The sequence below is a fragment of the Ailuropoda melanoleuca genome, chromosome 12 (assembly GCF_002007445.2).
Source record: "Ailuropoda melanoleuca isolate Jingjing chromosome 12, ASM200744v2, whole genome shotgun sequence".
Taxonomy (NCBI): Eukaryota; Metazoa; Chordata; class Mammalia; order Carnivora; family Ursidae; genus Ailuropoda; species Ailuropoda melanoleuca.
The window spans coordinates 61,397,819-61,418,600 of NC_048229.1; the positions used below are offsets into that span (position 1 = coordinate 61,397,819).

The 20,782-nt window shown below is 44.8% G+C and overlaps 1 protein-coding gene across 3 annotated transcripts in view; it reads right to left on the reverse strand.

Annotated features, from left to right (window-relative positions):
- The window catches only part of CDH11 (cadherin 11), a 159,544-nt gene that overhangs the window by 98,622 nt on the left and 40,140 nt on the right, over window positions 1–20,782 (reverse strand). The window contains exon 2 of one of the 3 annotated variants that reach the window (XM_034672329.1): window positions 4,818–4,916. The exons of the other annotated variants lie outside the window; for them this stretch is intronic. The gene's annotated coding sequence lies outside the window, so the exon portion shown is untranslated. The remainder of the gene's footprint in view (window positions 1–4,817; window positions 4,917–20,782) is intronic. 3 annotated transcript variants of the gene reach the window in all.

Sequence of the window (20,782 nt, forward strand, 5' to 3'; positions counted from 1 at the left end):
TGTTCAGTGAATGAAGAGAGGAATACGGGGCGTCTGAACAGCTGTCGTCTTCAAAAACTGAGGCACTGAACCAAGGAAGGTGGTGGCTGGCATAGCTTCAACACAATGGCATAAAGGATTTCTTCAACGTCCTTCATCTCTAGGGCTTCTAACCTTCTAGGATCAACCCAGCTTGCATTAGGAACTGAAACAGCTTCTGGGGCGCCTGGGTGGTGCAGTCAGTTAAGCATCCGACTCTTGGTTTTGGCTCAAGTCATGATCTGAGGGTTGTGAGATCAAGCCCTGTGTCAGGCTCTGTGCTCAGCATGGAGTCTGCTTGGGATTCTTTCCCCTCCCCCCACCCCCTCCTTCTGCTCCTTCCCCTGCTCGCTTTCTCTCTCTCTAAAATAAATAAAATATTTAAAAGGAAGAAATGATGCAGCTTCTTATTTGACTTTATTTATTAAGTTTCCTTTTTGTTTCCAAATACACTTTTCCTTATCTCATCTTGGTTCCATCCAACAGCTCCTCCTCACACATGACATCTTTCCCAAACAACAGCAACAACAGCAACAAGCAAAAACCCTTCTTGGTGAAGGACTGAAATAAATTATAAGTCTCAAATGTGTCCATAGCATTTTGATTTGGTGACTGTAGCAAGAACAAGAAAATTTCCTACTGTGTGCTATTCCCAGGATGTTGAAGACAGAATAACAATGGGATTATTCCCAGATGAACATGGAGTCATAGAAAAAAGTCACAAGGACAATTCATAGAGCACATAATTGATGAAGAACACTACTTTGCAACCACATTACGTATTGAGCTGGTCTCCAAAAATGCCCTCCTCCCAAATGAACCATACCCCCGGATATCCATGCCCCAGGACCCCTTCTATGTGAATCTGAGCTGTCCTTGGGTCACCAATAAAACACAGCAAAGGGACACTCTACGATTTCAGAAGCTGAGTCATAAGGAACTTTGCAGCCTGTCTTATGCTCTTGGAAAGCTTCATCTGGGAGAAGTCAGCTGTCATGTCAAATCTGAATACTCTAGACCTGCACGCTGTGCGGAAACTCCAGCTAACCATGTGGAGAAGCTGCATGGATAGAGAGAGACGCCCAGACATACCTAGCTATTCCAGGCACCCAAGCTGAGGTGCCAGATGGTGAGCAAAGATGCCATCTTGGACATTCAACTCAGTCAAACCTTCATGTGACCAGCCATCTGACTACACAGCGTGAGAGACCCCAAGTAAAAATCACCCGGATGACTTCACTAAACTCAACTATAAAAGGTAATAGTGATTGTTATAAACTGCTAAACTGGGGACAGTATGTTACTCAGCAGTGGATAACTAGTACACCATAAATGGAACAGACATCTGCCACAGGCCTCACCAATGCATATCACCACTCTGGTTGCCACGAACCCATATGGGTTTCTCACCCCACTATTCAAAGGGTAAGACTCTTGACCAAGGTGTGTAGCCAGTAACACCCAAGGTGGGACCCGAATTCAGCAATGCACACATGATAGCCTGTGCTACTCTTTGCATTCCCCAGTATCCAGTCAGTTAATAATACAGCTATATCTGTAGCCAGTGTGCTTTTAAAAGTTTACTTCTCAAATCCATAAAAACTAATTGGACTCCCACTTTGCCTCACATTGTTTACCTCCCCGCAAATTTTCCCCTGTAAAACTCCTTTCACCGAAAGCCTGCACAGACAATGAAGAGCTTTGGAAGGAAAGCAAAAATAGCTGGGTGAATTGTCTATGAATTCCAAGGACTGCAAACATTCGAGAGAGAGGGGATGTAGATTCTGCGGAAAACGTTGGTATACGACTGCACCATGCTTCTTAGGAAAGAAAACAACGACAGAGGAAATTTTAGCTGTTTCTGTACTTTCAGCAGATCGATGGGAGGAGAGTTTGTTGGGTCTGAGAGGCCTATGCTTGTATGTTGCCCATCTTCTCTTTCTGCACTGAGTTCCTGCCTAGAATGTTCATTTTCCCTCTTCTTCTCTCAAGACTCCCCAAGACCGGGAATCATGTGTTCCCTTCTGAGCCACAGAAATCCAGCCTAGCACTGTAACACTTACCCTTACCTACTCTCAGAGTGTCTTCCCTTCCTTTCCCAAGGCCTGTGTGCCATGACTGGCCCACTCCCAGTACAGGGTCACTACCTTCCACCAGCTCCGCCCAGTGCTGTGCTCAGCCACCCGCAGCACTGAGCCTCCTAGGGGTGCAGACGCAGCATGCCATCTATGACTGCAGAGAGATCAAGAAATCAGGAAAAAAGAATGCTGTGAAGCCAAGGGTATCAAGCAGGATGGAGAAATCCTTAGTGAGCCTACAAAAAGCAAAGAGAAAAGCCAGGGAAGGATGGGGGTATGATTGTGGCAGATATCTCTCGCCAAGTGCTAAGTGTCTAGAAGGCTTAGGATATGCAAGTCCATAAGGCTTCTCTCTGACCCACAAGTCGGCCTGTTGTCCCTCTCTGAGGATCTCTGCTCCAAATCAAATGCCTAGGCTTATCGATCTACATGTATGGGTCCTCTTCAAGAATGTGAATTCAGCCAGGACAAGCATGGGCTAGGATCATTGTTAAGAGTACAAGGGCAACAAAAACAACAATATGTAGTTCTGGGATTGGGGGAGGGTAAGGGCTGAAAGTATATATGCCCCACCTTACTGACCCCATCAACAGGACCCTGGGACACTTAACTGTGTATGCAGTGCTGGTGTAGGTAGGGCACGGGGGTGGTGGGTGAAAAGGGTGAAAAGGGAAAGAGTCCTCACTGAGGGAAGCAGGGGAGCCCAAGGACACAGCGACGGCTCCATTTTACAGACGCAGAAGCTGGCGAAGTGGTAAGTGCCCAGTGCTTAGAGCAAGGAACAGCGCGGCTGGACTGGACGACCAACAAGTCATTCCTCTCCTGCCAGATTTAGGAACCCACAAGGAGACCTACTTCCCGGGGTAAACCATGCCTACCCCTCCAGTACCTCAGCCCGGAAGCCTTCTACTTTTTGCTAAAACAACACAACGGGGAATTTCCAGTACTTTGGGAGGAAGCTGATTGAAACAAACTATGATTAAATAGATTACTATTAAATAAACAAATGAAATACCAGGCTTCTGAGACGGCTATGTGTTGGCAAAGAAGTCAAGCAAAGGCCATATGCTTTTCTGATGCAATGGAAAGACCAAGTTGTTTTGCTGATGTTGCTGTGTCCTTTTCTTGCTCTGTGGGCGGGAGAAGGGGCAGCAGGTAGGCAGCTGACCCCGGGGCTTCTTCCTACTGTACGTGTCACGTGTTCCTGACATTGCTGAAGGTATAAATACACTCCATTAATAATCATCACTGGGTGTTTCTTTTTTCCTGTTATTGCCAAAGTTCCCAAACCATATGGTGAAACATATTTTGTAAGATAGGTTTATAGATTTTGAATTTTTTTGAAAAAAAAAAGGGGGGGTGAGCAGTAGGCTATTGAATGTGAGGAAACACTCGATTTAAAATCCATGCTCGGCCTCTTCCTAGCGAGTTGACTTTGGGCAAGCAAGAACTCCCTGAGTCTCAGTTTCCTCGCCAGAAGATGGGGATAATAACATCTATCTTGCAGGATGATTTTGAAGAATACTGGTAATAAATGCACTACCCCACTCAGAGTAGACACTCAATAATCAGTAGCTGTGATTACAAAAAAGATATAGACTTTGCCTTTTCAACCGCGCATGACTTAAAATTTAGTTCTACCTTTTATTGTATATTTGCTATTCATAAAGCCCTCTGGTAGAGGTACAAGCATCTCTATAGAACTCCTATTCATGTATTTTGCATATATCGTATATAACATATACTGAGTATTAATCTGTAAGCATTTCCCACACCAGTCCTTTTCCGATGGAGAAGCTGTGTCTCAGAGAAATTCAGGGATCCCTCAAAGTTCACCGGCTTGGCTTGGACTTCTGCTCCCACTGAATGTTGAGGGCTGCCAGCTGCTGGCAGCTCATGCCTTCCTGCAACATCTCCAAGGCCAGCTCCTCACTGCCTGCACAGGGATGACGCCCCATGTCTGACCGTAATTACAAGAAAACATCCGAAAAGACATCCTGGGCTCCAAATGGATTTGACACAGTGGCCCTTTAAATCAAACTCTTAACACGATTATCTTGATTTCTCTTTAGCGGTTTTTCTAAGTAAGCCATGCCTTTAGAGGCACCTAATACAAAGTGACAACCCTCACCGTTTTCCAAAGCGCCTATGGACGGGCGTAGAGAGAGTCCATTGTCACCATGGTAATTACTGCACAATACCTGGCGGCCAATGGACAGTCAGGAGGCTCAGGCAGTGGCTGAATCCGGCATTGTCTGGGCCCGATAAAAAGATTAGAAACCCTGAAAAGCCGGGGAGCGGGATCTCACAGCTCTTTCGCTGGGCCCTGAAAGGACCATTGTGCTACCACCATAAATTCTGGGTTCTCCGGGCACTTGACAACTGAAGCCGGGGACAATAGAATTCTTGTGTCCAACAAAACACTCCTTGTCCAATGCCAGTCTTATCAGCCGCATTTACAAATGTCTTTCGTTGTACCCAAATAATTCCCTATTAGAAGGACTATTGGGAGCAGAACTAAATAAATATTCACAGCCTTTGTAATATCGTTGGGAAATGAATAAACAAACAGTCATCTAGCATATGAGCAAGCCTCCTGCTACTCTACATTTTATCCCTATTTCTTGCCCAAATGATGTTGGCTGTTTCGATTTCTCTCCATTAACACATCAACAGTTGTGATACTGGAAGCTTTAGTTTTATTGGCCACCTACTACATACCCCCCATATCCATCGCCTCGGTGCCTCTTCATGCAATTTTCTTTTCATTAGTCTTGCCAACAGCCCTGGAGGGGGCTTGTGTTATCTGGTTCCTACCTCCTAAAAGAGAAGGGAATGCAACTTCAGAGAAGTTAAATAACTTACCCAACATACCAGCGCTAATTACTAGCAAAATAAGAATTCAAACCTAGATTTCCCTGGCTCCTAAGACTCTGCCTTCTCGCTATGCCTTGGTGGTTTCTCTGCTGAATAAAAAAGGAATAAAACATCAGAATAAGGGGAAAATCTAAGCACATCCACTATAAAAGTCACAAATATACATGGAGTCTGTTTATGTACTGTTACAGAACCTGAGAACACTTACAATAGAAGGAAAAGAGGCTTTCTTCAAGAGAGTATATTTTCTTTTTGCCCTAGAATGCCAGCCGTTTTACATTTTAACCTTTTGAGGGGAAGGCGAGGTGGCAAGCAAACAAAAAGGAACACAGCCCAGCTTGAGAAAGATTTCAGGGATATCCGTATAGTCGACTGGTAAAATTTTAGAGAGAATCGCTAGGATAAACAAAGCAAGCAGAGCACATACAATCACGTACACCCAGAACAACATTTGCCTCCTCCTGCAGTTTATTTTATTTTGCTTATCTGTCTCGTTGTTGTGAATGAATAGCTCAGCATTTGACAGTAATGCACACGGCAAAACAGAAACTCCTTTCTTGATGGAAGCACTTCCTAGAGGACAGCAATCTTTACATAAAAAAAATCTGACAATATTAAAACTCGAAATGATGCCCTGTCAGGTCAGGACGTGTGCACCCCGGTTAACACAGCTTATGCATTTCTTCCCGGTCTGCCCCCAGCCTCACCTCCCGCCCAGGTAAGGCCTGCGATTCCCCGATCCCAGCAGGCTGTGCACCTCTGTTCCTCTAAATTTCTCCCCCAGGGAGAGCGCTTTTTTATTATGTCTGCCTGCCCCTTCCAATGTTATATCCAAGGAAATGTCGAGCTTCTTGAAGACAGAAAGATGAGATGTAATATCTTATACTCATTTTTGTCTGGCCTGGGTCAGTACACGGCTAACCCTCTACAGAGCTCGGTTTATTGGACAAATAGATGAATAGTACTAGTTAAATGGAGAACAACCATAAAAATTTTAAAACACAAAAATCTACTCTTTGTATCTACTTGATGTCAAAGTACACGTATAATTTCTAATTTTTTTTTAAGGACTACAAAGATGTCCTCACTTGGCCCAAATTATGCAGCCTTGATAAAAGCAATGTTGAGCTGTTTTGGTTTGTTTTCTCAAATAGTTAACATCTATACCTAAAAATAGACTATCATTTTGCAAACAATTGGCTATTAACAAGACTGGGTAACCAATAGGTGCTTCCTGACTGACTGATGGTAAAGCCATGTGTTTGTGTAAGAACTGGGTTTGAAAAATGTGGTCAATATTTCCCAAATACTCCAGATGCCAAGTGAAGCATTTAATCATCTTTGAGGATTTAAGGGCATGGTTATCGTCATGTACACACGATGCGAACCATTTCAGCTCTTCTATACCCCCAGGAGACAGGTGTTATGTAGACACAACTTAATCCAAACAGGCAAAGATGATTTCTAACGTTTACCGAGAGTTTGTCATGTGCTAGGTCCTGGGCTAATATATATAATATAATATAACAATCGTATACATCAGGTATTATGATTTTCTTTATTTCATAACTAGAAAATTGATGATAAGAAAGATGGAGTAAAGTGGCCCTCATTCACAGAGCTATAAAGCAGGGAAGCCAGGATTTGGACACAGGAGTTTAAACCAAAGCAATTCATCCAACAGCCATACTCAACTGCTCTCTGCAGACATAAATTAGGGCACTAATTTAGAGAAGTAGCCCAGTGATTTTTTTTTTAAGTGACCAGTGACTATATCATTTCACCAGACTACTGAACTACCCAGAGAGAGAGAGAGAGGGAGAGAGAGAAAGAGAGACAGGGCAACCACTGACAAGGCACCTCCAAAAAAATGATGAGCAGTATATAACCCAAGGCCTGAGACTTTGTATTTAAACAGTTTATCAAATCTGGGAAACTTCCATACAATCAAGAAATCAACTCATTTGCAAAACACCATATTCATAGAGTCAAAGTATTTTCTCTCTCTCTCTCTCTCTCACACACACACACACACACACACACACACACACAGAGAGAGCAGAGTTTTTGCTGTGGGCTGGAAGTAGTCACGGTCTGCTATTACCTCTCAAAGTAAGAAAAGCAAGCTGCACTGTCCATAGCAATGCGAATGATTTATGATATAATAGGAAAATGTTCTCTCTGGGGCCATTATGGTTAGAAAAAAACAAAACAAGTTTTCTCAAAATTAAGTGGGACCATCCTTTTGCAATGTAAAATTAAGCTAAGAAAAAAAATGCCATTTTGTTATTTACCTCTTTTGAGACACTGATTCTGAAGATATAAACTGTAAACTTTCATGACGTTCATAAGCATTACAAAGGAAAAAGCATGTATGTTTTCTTGCCCATTGCAGATCCATTGGGCAAAGGCGCACACTAAATGCTCCCAGATAGCTTTGGAACAAGTGAGCTGCTAAATGAGGAACTGTGTCCCTGGTCCTGAGGTCTGACCTAGGTGCGAGCGTCTCTGAAGGCCCAGAGTGGCTGGTGACTTATAATTTTCTTCAGGCACAAATGCGAATTTGGCCACAGAGGAGCTGACAGGAGCCAGCAAGTGAGTCTAGCAGGCACTCTGCATCCTCATTGCACCTCATTAAATACAGTGGATTCATTCAGGGGCGGCCAGGGAAGCAGGCCATTAAAATGTTTCAGTTATAGTTTGCTGCACTTTATCGGTGGCATAAAATTCTTCACTTGTATGCACAAATTTTGACATTCTTGACGATCTGGGGAAAATTCACACGCCAATAGCAAGAATTTAGCATCCCCGTAGAAAGCTCTATCTAGGCTGTTCCCCCAGAACTCACGTCCCAGCCTCATAGATGCACACGCACTCTCAGAGTTTCATTTCTTTCCTTCTTTCGTTTACATCTTTTTAAAAAAATACTCAAATAATTACAAATAAAGTCTGCTTTTACTAATTCCATTATTAAGAACCAAGAATAAAGACAAAAATAGCATTATCAACAGCTGTGTAGAGTTGGGTCATCTTTCCAGACTGGGCTTGGGTCAATGGTGTGGAAGTGACAGGCAAATGTCCTCTTAATAGTACTCGAATCAGAGGCTTTGGGACATATTCTCTTGCAGCGTCCAAATATTAAATCTCTATCTTATGACTTCATCCAAGAAAATAAGGCTGGATTTTGAAGCAGGTTTTCTTTATGCCTTCTTGGCTTTGATATTTGTGGTTGTCTGATACTGTAAGTGTGTAAAGTTATACACACACACACACATACACTATTCACTTGTTGGTTGCTCATCTCTGGAAATATTTAAAACACATGTCTTACCTGGCAACTTATAAAATGATTTTTGACATCGGGTACTGGGGTGTGTTTGATGGTCCCTAAGTTTCTTTTCTGTTCTGAGTCTACAGAATTCTACAATCGGAATAATTAGTTCCCTTGCCGAAAGCATCCCACCATCCTCCTGCAGAGCTCTGACGACACCCGGGGGAACACTGAGCTAGAGGAATCTCTGGGAACTATTCCCTCTCCAATGGTCTTTTATGGGCCCAACCTGGAGCCATGATGAAAACCATCTTTGCAAGGACACTTCATGTGCAGAAGACCATGAGGACACCAGGTGTCTCCCTTCAGCTGCTGGGGTGAAGAGAAGCAGCGACAGCTAGGTTTCATAGTCCTTGACAAGATGGTCTGGTCATCTCGAAGAAAGCCAGAACACCCCATCCAGGGGCCAAACCAAGTTGTTACGTCAGCAAGCAGAGGGAGAGACAAGCAAGGGAGTTAGGCCGATGGAGGGAGGCAGAGCCTCTGCTAGGGGATGGAATTCAGGTCCAGCAGGCCCGTTCCCATTTGGGAACCAGTTCCATGACTTAGGACTCTTACCTATAAAATGGACATTCTTTGGACACATGAGATGATGCGCACAAATCATGCTATTGTTTCTGGCACAAATTTGCTGTTCACTAAATATTATTAGCATGACCGTAACCAAAAATGTACCAGTTTTCTGCTATAAGGACTCGATATAAATAAATATTAAAGAAATGAGTGCAATGCCTGACAAGATAGGAGCCCCACAAATTACTATGATTATTTTTGGTATTAAATGACAATGAGTCAGGATGTAGGCAATTCTCTTTTGACTGGGATCTCAACAAAGAGAAAGTCTCCATTTGTAGGAATTCCCAAACAAACCTCTCTTTATAGAAAAGGTAGTCTCAGGTTCAGAAAAGATTCAATTATATTGTTTATTTTAATTATATCAATTTTGGGGCTCCTCTCCATTTATCGCAAGAGGTACTAGTTTACCATCAATGATAATGATATAATTTTCTTCAAAAATATTTAAAAACACTGAATGAGTCAAAAGAAAATATTAAGTAAATAACCATGGGGGTGTTTCCCCAATATTTTGAAGACAACCATGAATGACTTAATGATTATTTTACAGATGGAGAGACCGAGGCCCTGAGGGGGCAGTGCGTGACGAGGAGAGCCCACAAGGACCCTGCCTCCGGCTGCCCATGTCTCTGCAGCATCTTCACCCCTACCTCATGCCGGGTCAGGTGTGTTCAAGACTGCGAGGAGTGACTATGGTCCTCTTCCAAGGGCAGAAGTGAAATTCAAAGGAATTGACAAATGTCAGTCGAGACCTGATGACAGAGGCTGGAGCAGAGTCTAGTAGCTCTCCAGGAATCCAGGTCTTTGTGGAGAAGAAATGAGGTTGAACACTCACAGGGCACAGAATCCACCTCTGTACCTCTCCCTATAATTCACGGCACTCATTTTACAAACACCCGGTGTTTACAAACACCCGGTTTTATCCCACTGGAAGGTTAAGGCTGCCTGCAAAGATGTATGCCCTAGACAGCACTGCTTTACCTAATACAAGGGAGAAAAGGGGAAAGGATGGCACAAAATAGCAATGTGAATGAAGGTTCCTACACAAAGCTCAGGCAGAGAAGTCATATACCTGTCAAGGCTGTGTCACACATAGGGACAAGGATGCACAACCAGACACAGGAACTCAGAGCCCATGAAGACAAACTGGTCTTCAGTTCCATCACAGCCATTCCAGACACTGATGCCAGACAGTTCTTTATCCCATTGTTACCACCCAGAAGACCCGACCCTGCCTTAGGCAGGGAGTAGCATCCTTAGTGTAAACATAACTGAGCTAGAATATTTGGCAGCTTACAGCAGCACCAGCACAGCAAGGACCCTCAGAGACTTCAGCGGGTGAGAGAAGGAGGTGGGGGAGGGTGCAGGCAGCATCTTTCTCCCGGGAGGACGTGAGAGCCAGCCCATCCTCCACACACTGCTCCAGGCTTGCTCTAAACCATGGGTCTGCTAGGCCCGCTCCAGGTTTCAAAACACCAAAGGGCTCCTGGGTCTGGCCTCCTCTGCTTTTAACAATAACCAAGCCTTGCTTTGTGCTGGGTCTTGAGCTCAAATGGTCACATCCATCACCTCTATTTGAAAGTTGAGAAACCTGAGACACAGAGGACGGGTAATATACCCCAGGCACCCCGCTTGTCAGGGTGCAAACCCAGGTACCCCCAACCGCACTCTGACTTCTGTCCCTCATCATCACCTGCCTTTCCCCCAGGGCAGGCCCTTCAGTAGGGAGCCAGCAGGCCTTCAGCCTCACCTGGGGCAGCCCCTTCCCGGAAATGACCATTTTTGCTCAACTTACCACACTTGCCCCACTCTTCCTAACTTTCGCTCCTACTTTTACCTTTGCACAAAATACATGTTCTCCTTCTCTTCTTCATAAATGTTCCTTGTCCTTTAAGGCCCTGGCCAAATTATTTCTTCCTGATAACACAGCTTCCTTTTCCAACATCTCACGCACACAAACATACTCTCTCTCTCTGTCTCAACTCACCATGGCATCATCTCTATCAACCACTCATCCTGTCAACCAGGATTTCTTGCACATCTGCTATGTGCCAGATACTGGTCAAGACACTAGAAGAGCAGACAGACAGGTTGCTTTTCTTGCAGAGCGTTCATCCAGTGGTAGAGTTAGAACATGAACAGAAAAATAAACGGTCAACAATTAGTGATCAAGGACACAGGAAATGTAAAAAGGTTAATAAAACAGAGACTGGATCTTGACTTTTTCCTCAGTCAGCACACGCAGGCCTGGCCGAGTGCGGATGCTCGGTGTTTGATAGGATGACAGGCAACACCTACAGCTTACAATCTGACCAGTCACTCAGGCCTCAAGGCCTCAGACACCCTGTTATTCTAGGGAATCACGTTCCCAGCCATTAGCCAGCCACCCCAATCCCTGTGAGTAGGTGAAAAGCAGAAACTTTGTCTTCACATTGGTTACAGCTCCTGCCATACCTACTGCATAATTGTCTGCATTTACTGCAACCCGTAACCACAGAGACCCAGACTTGAAGTTTGAGGGACATCACAAATCAGAAGACTGAGTTTTTCCCGGTACCCCAGAGGCTACAGCAGGGGCTGTGGTAGGTAAGGACAGTATGGGGAGGTTCTGGGATCTCCACCTTCTTCCTATTTTCTTCTGTTCAGTCCACAGCTATGTTTTATCCACTTTATACATATTAGGGTTTGGAGTCGGATTTTATTTATAAAAATCTGAATGAAATCCATGGAATCAAGAGGGGAAAAAAATAGAACTAGTGAGTCTAGGAGTTAAACGGCTCCTTTAAAGTCTTAAAGAACCTCATTGTGAACAGATGTGCACATTAAGGTATGGACAGATGTATACAAACTACAGACAGACAGCTAGACAGTGACAGAACACACAGTGAAGTGAAGGGATTACATATGAGGGGTGGGGGTACAAGAGCATGGAAAGAGGAGGATAGTAGATTCGTAGTGGGATATGCTGTCAAGGGGGGCAGAGGTCTTCGCAGCCCCACTGATCTCTCCCTGGAACTCTGTCTTCTTGGAGATCTGACCCTTCATTCATTTATTCTTCCTCTCACTTACTCAGTTGTGACATGTGGAGTATTTCTAAGTGTCAGTCTCTTTGCAGAGAGAAATGTATGGAATTGGGGGCCACGTTAAGGTAAAATAGAGAAAGGGAGGGAGGGAGGGGGAAGGAAGGAAAGAAGGAAGGAAGGAAGGAAGGAAGGAAGGAAGGAAGGAAGGAAGGTGTAAAGGAAGGGAGGGAGGGAGGAGGGAGGGAGGGAGAAAAGGAGGAAGGGAGGGAGGAAGTGAGGGAGGGAGGGAGGAAGTAAGGAGGGAGGGAGAAGGAGGGAGGAAAGGAGGGAAGGAAGGAGGATGGATATAAGTGCAAGGTAAAGCAACCAGGTGAGCAGGAGATCCAGAAATGTCCTGTCTCCACTGTCCTCCCCAGCACACGGGGTCTGGGAGCTGACCTAAAGCGAATGCAGAGTTACAAAGGAGGTAGGTGGGTGAGGAGAATGAAGAGAGCTCCCCAAATAAGATGTGACTAAAGAGCAGGCAAGGAGAGATGACAGCACAGTTGGATCTATGAGACTGTCTATTTTTAGTGGCCTCAAGAAGATTCTCTCCAGTGACCTTGCCAAATTATGATGCAAGCGGAGTTAATGAAAGCTCGCTCAGCCTTCTCTTCCAAGTCGCCCCATTACCAGCACCTTTCTGCCGACGCCACCCCTAAAACACGGTGACCTCATTAAAGGACTAATCCTAACAGTTTTGACCTGTGCGTGAGCACACGGATTCACTTCAACAGTTTCCTGCCTCTGCTGTTGTTTTTTTCCGGAAGAAACTTAAAATACCAGGTTCGCTTTCCTTCAGCCGTCACATTTGTACTGTTTCTGTTGCCCTGCCGGCCGGCTCAAAGACACCCAGTTTCAGAAACAAGGAAAATGCTCCTCGCAATTAGGGAAGATGATTGCTTTTGTAAGTCATCCTAATTATTTCAATTATAAAAAAAAAGAAAAGCAACCAAAAAATTATGATATTGATTGATTCCAGGTTTCTCTATGTGCCTATCTCAAGTGTTCTTTTTTTCATTCGGGCAGTAGGGTGCAAGAGATGTGGGAAACGGACTCCTATAGGATAACTGACTTAAGCACAGGGCCTTCTAGGAATGTATGGCCAATCTCTTATAATCCCACTCTGCTTCACCCAGATTCCCAGTAAGAATAAAATCCTTGTATTCCTGTAAAGTCAAAAGTGCCTTTTTGTAATAGGAAAATGTGTAAGACAGGACACACCCTGCATGGGATAGCAGTTCTTTCCCATACAAGTCACATACAAGTCACAATTATGTGAATTGTAAAGCAATGTGGAAAAATATGTTGGACCATCTCAATGTCATTCATTAGGAAAGAAAATCTTTATTCCAATTACAATAATGTAATAACATTCCCAAGCTAAGTACTGAAAGGGAGGAGAAAAATAAGGAGTATGAGTCAGAGTGAATGAACCGTGGGTGAATTTCCCCCTTTCTTCTTCCTCACTGCTTACATAATTTTTTTTAAAAAAATTGTGTCCGTCCTGGACACAAATTTTTACTTTTGTAAATTCTCATCATGCATCTGGAAGTGTCTCTTTTGCAGGGTAAATAACTGAGCCAGCCACACACCCGGCATGAACCCGTGCTGTGATAACTGAGGGCCTTCATCACTTTCCTGCACAGCCAAAGGACCCCTCACCTCAGAAAACAAAAACCCCAAAACAAAACAAAAAAGCCAACACTAAAAAACTGCTCTGCTTCAAGATGCAAAAGAACCAGTTAATTTATTCCAAAATTGAAACAGGAAAACAGTTTACAATAGTAAATGACTGAATCACTCAAGTGCCAACTGAAATACTGATACCATCGACTTGATTCTAAAATATTCTCTGGTGCGGGAAAATGCAAAAAAGGTTAGCAACTACCAAACAGGTAACATGAGATGGTTATCCCTGGAGGCCCCCTTCATGTCTTGCAGTTCTTCATCCAAGGCGCACCCACTGACCACCTGCAGTGTACCTGGCTGGGGCTGTGCTGGGAATTAGAAGCACAACGATGAACAAAGCTAGACACTTGCCCTTAATGAGCTTACCTCATCACCTAATTTTGGCTGCTCTTTACCTCAAGCCTGGATAGAGTTGCATAGAACATCTCTTGAGATTTGCTACCTAGCCTAAAATAAATGAGCCAGGAACAAGATAATGGGCTGTAAATAACACAACTGGCCTGCAAGTCAGGGGTGCCGAGTTCAAGCCCAGGCTCTTACACTGAGACCACGGCAAATCACCCAATCACGCAGAGCCTCAGTTTCCCTATTAAAACAATCAGGAAGTGAATAAGCTGAATGTCTCAGAAAGCTCGAAGTTCCATTATTCTAGGGGGCAACACGCTCATTTGTACACGGCGTTTTCATAGACTTCAAACTCAGCTATAAACAGAGACTTCAAGCAGTAATATATTGTATATTTGAAAGGTGCTAAGAGAGTAAATCTTACAAGAGATTCTCATCACAAGAGAAAAAATGTGTAACTACGGGAGGTGACTGATGTTAATGAAACTGATGGCGGTGATCATTTCACAAAATACATGTATCTCGAGTCATTATGTTATATGTAAATTAGAGCTCAGTAAAACTGGGGAGAAAAACTAAGCCAGAAACCAGACAGCATGGAAAGAGCATAGGGCACTCTTCCTGCCCACAGGAAGGAAAGAGGAGGAAGGAAGCAAGGAGTTGTGGCTATAATCTCCACGGGAAGGTTTTAAAGTCTGACGATCCTGGGTTCAAATCCTGCCTCTGCTTTGTAGTTAAATGTGTGTCGGAGCACCTGGGTGGCTCCGTCAGTAAAGTGTCTGACTGTTGATCTCATCTCAGGTCTTAACCTCAAGGTCCTGAGTTCAAGCCCTGTTTGGACTCTGCACTGGGCATGGAGCCTACTTAAAAATACATATATTAAATGTATGTCTTTGAGCAAGTGACTCAAATCTACGAGGATCAGTCTCCTCATCTGAAAAGTGGCATCTGTGAAACCTAACTCACAAGTTAGTCAAGATGATATATGCAAGGCACTCCGAACAACTCCAACACACAGAGGGTGCTCAGTACATTTTAACCAAACTGAAATGGTTAGTTAACAAGAACAGTATATACTGAAAGCCCCTGCCAAGCCTGAATCTTATTCACTTTTCTGCTTCCAGCACCTGGCATAGGTCAGTCACATAGAAGGTGCTTAGTAAAATAAATAAATGTTAACACTGATTAACTCATACTGATTAGAAGCTCTGATTGGCAATTATGTACATATGATTAATTAAAAGTGAGAACACAGATCAATTATTACTTTATAAATACAGTTTGTTTGGGGGGTGTATCTTTCAAAATGCAAGGTAAAATGATGATGAAAAGGTCACGGACTCTGGGACACGCCAACAAATCCAACTTCCCACGTGGCTTCTGAGATCAGCAGAGGCAAAAGTCAAGACACCTGAGTCATGGCCCAGCAATGCTGCAGCAGGGACCCATTGGAAGCATGTGCTATCCCAGTAACTGTCCCAACTGAGCTCTTCATTCATTGAACAAACAGTTCAAAAAGTCCTTTGAGTAACTCCGTAGTGCCCTTTGGCAGAAGAGACGCAAACAGAGCTGACACCAAGAGCAGAAGATGTGAGAACCCATGCTCCAGAGAAAGTGCTCCAAGGAGAAAATAAAAGGGGATCAATTCAGGGAAACCAGAAAGCCCATTAACTATTCCATGCAAAGCCACAGGACTGTTGTCCAAAAGCAAAGTCCCAACATAGCAACAGAAAATGTCAGCCTTCATTTAGGCAACTGCACCACACACACACACACACACACACACACACACACACACAGTCCAAGGAGATAGAAATGACTCTAAAATAACAGAGTCCACTTTGAATCACAGAGAGCTGTTATAATCTATTTATTATGATGAGCAAGGGGTAACGTCGTGGTTCTCTGTAACTAGGTCAGGAACCAATTGGTAGTCAACGCCACAGACCTAGAAGATTTAATGAGGAGGAGACGAGACAAAGACGGAAGATGGAAATAGTGCCCCAAGCACGTGTCCCCAGCCTCCACAATCTGGCACCAGGGCCCAGTCCAAGCTATTTCTCTCAGATAGACCAGAACAAACTTTCAGAAACTCCTAAGATAGGCTCAATGGCCCATGCCAAGCTGCTGAGCCATGGCTCTGGCAGCAGCGACCGAGCTGGAATTAAAAGCAACCCCTGAATCGGATGGGGATGGACCTGATTACAAGTGCAGGAGCAGCAAACGCGCACCGGGGAACAGAGCGTTAGGGCCCAGGCCAGACATAAATAAAACTGCACCGCTGGTCCTAAAGCTGTGTCCACAGAGCCAGTGTGCGTTGCCCGGATCTCTGTGTCACCATCCCCATCCCTTCTCTAGGCTGGGCGGTGTCCCTGGCACCTGCACTCAGGCTGGCAGATGGAGAGGCCAGGCTTGTTAAATCCAGTGCCTACTCACTCCACCGTCAACGAAGGTCACCGAGCAGCTGTTGGCCGCCTTCAGTCTTCCTTGAGAGAGGCAGGATCCAGGGTGACAAAAGGCCATCTCCAAAAACCTGCTTTCTTCTTTGATCTTAGGGCATCTCCTGGGAGGACAGCAGACGCTCCAGGGCCGTGAGAGGGTGCAGCCTTACTTTGTTCCAGACAGCCTGGAGCAGCAGCCTCCCAGGACAGCTAGAGGGGCCGCCCGCTCCCTCGCACTGCTGGCAGCCCTGTGAATGAGCCACTGTGGTGAGACACACACCCACTGCTAATGAGTCCCACACAGAGTCCAGCCCGAGAGGCAAGTGCGGGGACTGCTTCACAGTAAGCAGAGCAGAAGCAAAGACAGACACAAGGTGGGACCACCGTCGCCCACCTGCACTCACAGGTGCTCCCAGCACAGCAGCGAGGGTCCCGAGATGCAGGTCTTCCCTAGAACTAAAAGCCTCTTCTCGCTTCCTCTCATGGCCCAGTCAAAAAGAAAATGGTAGCCAAAATTTTATGGATATTTCTAAAAGGCAACTACCATCATGTATCAACTCTCATGTCATTGTTTTAAAGAGCATTTTAACATAAAAAATGTAAAAGGGGCAGATTTTCAGAATTAAAAAAACTTGGCAACCTAGTACTCTTTAAAGAAAAAAGTGTGCATAAATTTGCTTTAGAACTTCGGATGTCATGTAAATTCATTTTACACTGTTCTACGATCGATTTGTGAAGCAGTAAGGAGGGTAGACTCTGGGGGCAAGTTGCCTGGATCTGACTTTACTTCCTTCTACCCTTAGACAAGTTATCTCACTTCTGGGTACACCTCCATCTCCTCATCACTGAAATGGAGATTAAAGCAGTACCTCCCTCATAGGGTTCTTGTAAACATTAAATACGTTAATGCCTGTAACACACTTAGCATCTAGCAAGCCCTCGATAAATGCTACCTGCTTTGATCATTAGCGTCATCGTTGGCATGATGTATGTTCGGCAGCTGAGCTAAACGTGGAGCTTAAATGTTCAGGTTATAATGCAACATTCCTTGTGTATAATCACAGTTGATGAAAATCCAATAATACAAATAGAGGTTATGCAGATCAAAATGGAAACAACTCCATGCAATTTCACTTGCTGAAAACTTAGACTATTTAGAGAAAATGGAAACCAAAACTCCCAGACCTCCTTCAGTAGTTTCCCCTGCCTTCTTCCCTCAAGGAACCAGAAAGGAGAAGACTGCAGATCTCCAGGTACCTTTAAAAAAAAAACTCAGAAAGTGTTGTGAAAATATTGCATTAAGTATTGCTTATGGGATCCCTGCTTTGTTTGGCACTCTTCAATTTTGGACCTGGGGTGACTCACTCACCTCATATTAGCCCTGGCCCTGACTGGGAGGGAAGTCCTCCACTTTCCCAACATTCCTTAGAGAGTCTGCTCCCACTCTTAGGTCACCTAGCGACCTTCTTAAAATACAGATTCTGCTCCAGAATGTCTGGGGATGGAGCTGGGGTCCTGCATCTCCAATAAGTGCCCAGGTGATGGCCAAGAGGCTGCTGAGCCTTGCCACACAGGCAAGAAGAAATAAACACCTGGGTTTCATTTTGGTGTGCCCCTTTAATGTCCTGGTTGTTTGCAGACAACTTGGAAACTCTTTCATTATTCATGGGAACTGCTGTTGTTAAATCTGCAGCTAAGTCCTTGGACCCAGAGGCAGGGAACATTTGTTGTTTTGTTTTGTTCTAAATCAAACAAATAGAATAAGGCAAATACCCATTGACTCCTAGTGACTGCCCTTTGGGGAGTTCATTTAACTTTCTGTTTCCCTTGTTCCTCTGCCTGGCTGTGAGAGCAGGGGCAGGGTGTCACAGAGGATGGGGCTGTGCATTGGTTAACACTGCAAAAGCACCCAGGCTCCAAAAGGCACAAGTTTTGGGGAATAAAACACCACTGGTTCAATATACCTGAATCAGCCTCCTTTCACTGCCCTTCAATAAACTCCAAGGGACAAGCAAGAGCACAGAGCTTTGGACTTTAGGGACCTAGGGTTCAGGTGAATGTTCCTTCACTTACTAGCTGTGCTGCCTCAAACAAGTGCCTTCATCTCTCTGAACCTTGGTTTCTCTATCTGGAATATGATCCTAATGGTGTTTACCTTACAGGATTGTTGCTCTGAGACAATTTCCATACCTACATATGTAAGATACATCAAAAATAACTTTCCCCAGGGTGCCTGAGTGGCTCAGTTGGTTAGGCAGCTGCCTTCGGCCCAGGTCATGATCCTGGGGTCCTGGGATCCAGCCCTGCGTCAGGCTACCTGTTCAGCGGGGAACCTGCTTCTCCCTCTCCCTTTGCCCCTCCCCCTCTTGTGAGCGCGCATGTGCACTCTCTCTCTCTTTCTCTGTCAAATAAAAATAAATAAATAAAATCTTAAAAAAAAAAAAAACCTTAAGTCCAAAAAAAGCACCTGAGAAGTTGAGCATTAATGAGAAGCTCCCGCGATATTCCCTTGTTTGTAATTTTGGCCTTTCTCAGAATGTGTGTGTGTGTTCCAAAGAGTATTTTTTTCCTTATAAATTTTCCTAATATTGTACAGAATACTGCAAAAATTATTAGGGAATTAGTAGATCATCTTCCATCCTTGGGTGGAAGAAATGGTTAATATATATATTTTTAAATGAATGTACCTGGGGATATTCTTAGAAAGGAATCGAGCATCCCTGTAGACAAACACACACGTGCAAGTGCGTGCAGCCCCCTGCTCTCCTCCCTCGCCACCCACAGCCCCATGTCCTCCACATGGTGGATCCTAGCTTGTGTGGCTGGTAATCTGCTCACCTCCCCATGATGTGGGGGTGAGCGTTGCCAGACTGCTCTGCTGGAGTGATAAAGGGAAGGGGAGCGAGGACTGAACACAGTGGCTCTCAGCCAGGCCTTTAATTTTCACTGTGGTAGGGGCAGAACACCAGACAAGCTTGCTTATCTCTGAAAGAGAAATAGCCACTCAGGCAGAGGATCACAAGAACCCATATGTGACAGTGGCCTCTTAGACGACACTGTCTGAAAGCCCTCTCCCCACTCTCCATGTGGGGCGAGGGGGACTCTTCATCAAATCCTACTTAGAGAACATCTGTGCCGCTGCCCATGTAAACAAGCCCCTCGGCTCCCATTCAAGCATTGTTGCAAATTTTCCTCTTCTGGACACTATTGCTCCAGGCTGTGGGCCACTGCAAAGAACCCTTCTTCCTCTAGGGATTTCTCTGTCTGAACAGGATTTATGATGATCCCTTGGCAAGGATCTTTGAATCACTGCCTTTCACAGTATAGCAAAGGAGTATTTCAGGAGAATCTACCTCGAACAAGCATGCATCCCTGAAGATTTATCGGTTTTGATGAAACAGGCGCAGCCCGATGCTCCCAGGATGCTGTCCCAGGGCAAGTGGCTGCTGCCACAAAGCCAGTGTAGATGACCTGGCATTGAATGGATTAGCTGTGTGATGTCGGAGCAGCTGTTTAACCTCTCTGAATAAGCTGTCTCTAAGCTGTCGCTTCTATAAAATGGAGATGACCAGGTCTTATTCTTGGGGCTATGATGAAAGTTGGTTTAAAGAAAGGTCACTAAGGAGCTGTTGTAAGATAATTCATATATACAAATATATGATACATGAACGATGACAGTACTTTTCCCAAAGTCCAAAAATAGCACCTAGGAAGTTAGACATTCATAAGAAGCTCTGTGGATGAACCCCTATTTGTAATTCCCCCCCCCCAGTGTAATCAAGTACCTAGTGTACCCTGCACCTGGTGTATGGGCAGGACTCAACACTGATTGTGGGTAAAGGAGGTGTGGTAAGAAGAAAGTGGCCCTGACTGCGACTGCGACTGCGACTGCCTAGCGCTCTGCCCTCGGGAAGGGCTAGAAGTCTCCGGTCCCAGGCAGAATGCGATTAGTGCAGCGGGGCCTCTGAGAGTCTGCCAAGGAGCTGCCTTCCCCTGCGAGGTAGAGTAATTGTGTTTCAGCAAAAGGAGCACAAATCCTGCCTCACCACTCCAGCACTTGTTAAGTTCAAATTTCGTTTGTACCAATTCTAGACAATTTTCTTTGATTTATCTCCTACAAACCCCTCTTCCAATTCCTGCATCCCAGCTTGAAAGGCAAGGCTTTCCTTCCTTGTTCTTTTCTCTTTCACAGGGTGATGCCGGCAGACCCAAAAAGAAAACCCTCCCTCTCTGAGGCTCGAAAACCCTCCCTCTCTGAGGCTCGCTGGGCTGCTTCTTCACCTGGAGAAGCCATCAATAACCTCCATCAATGGCTCACAGCCTGAAAGAAATGGAGGACGGGTGGAGAAAAAGAGACAAGAA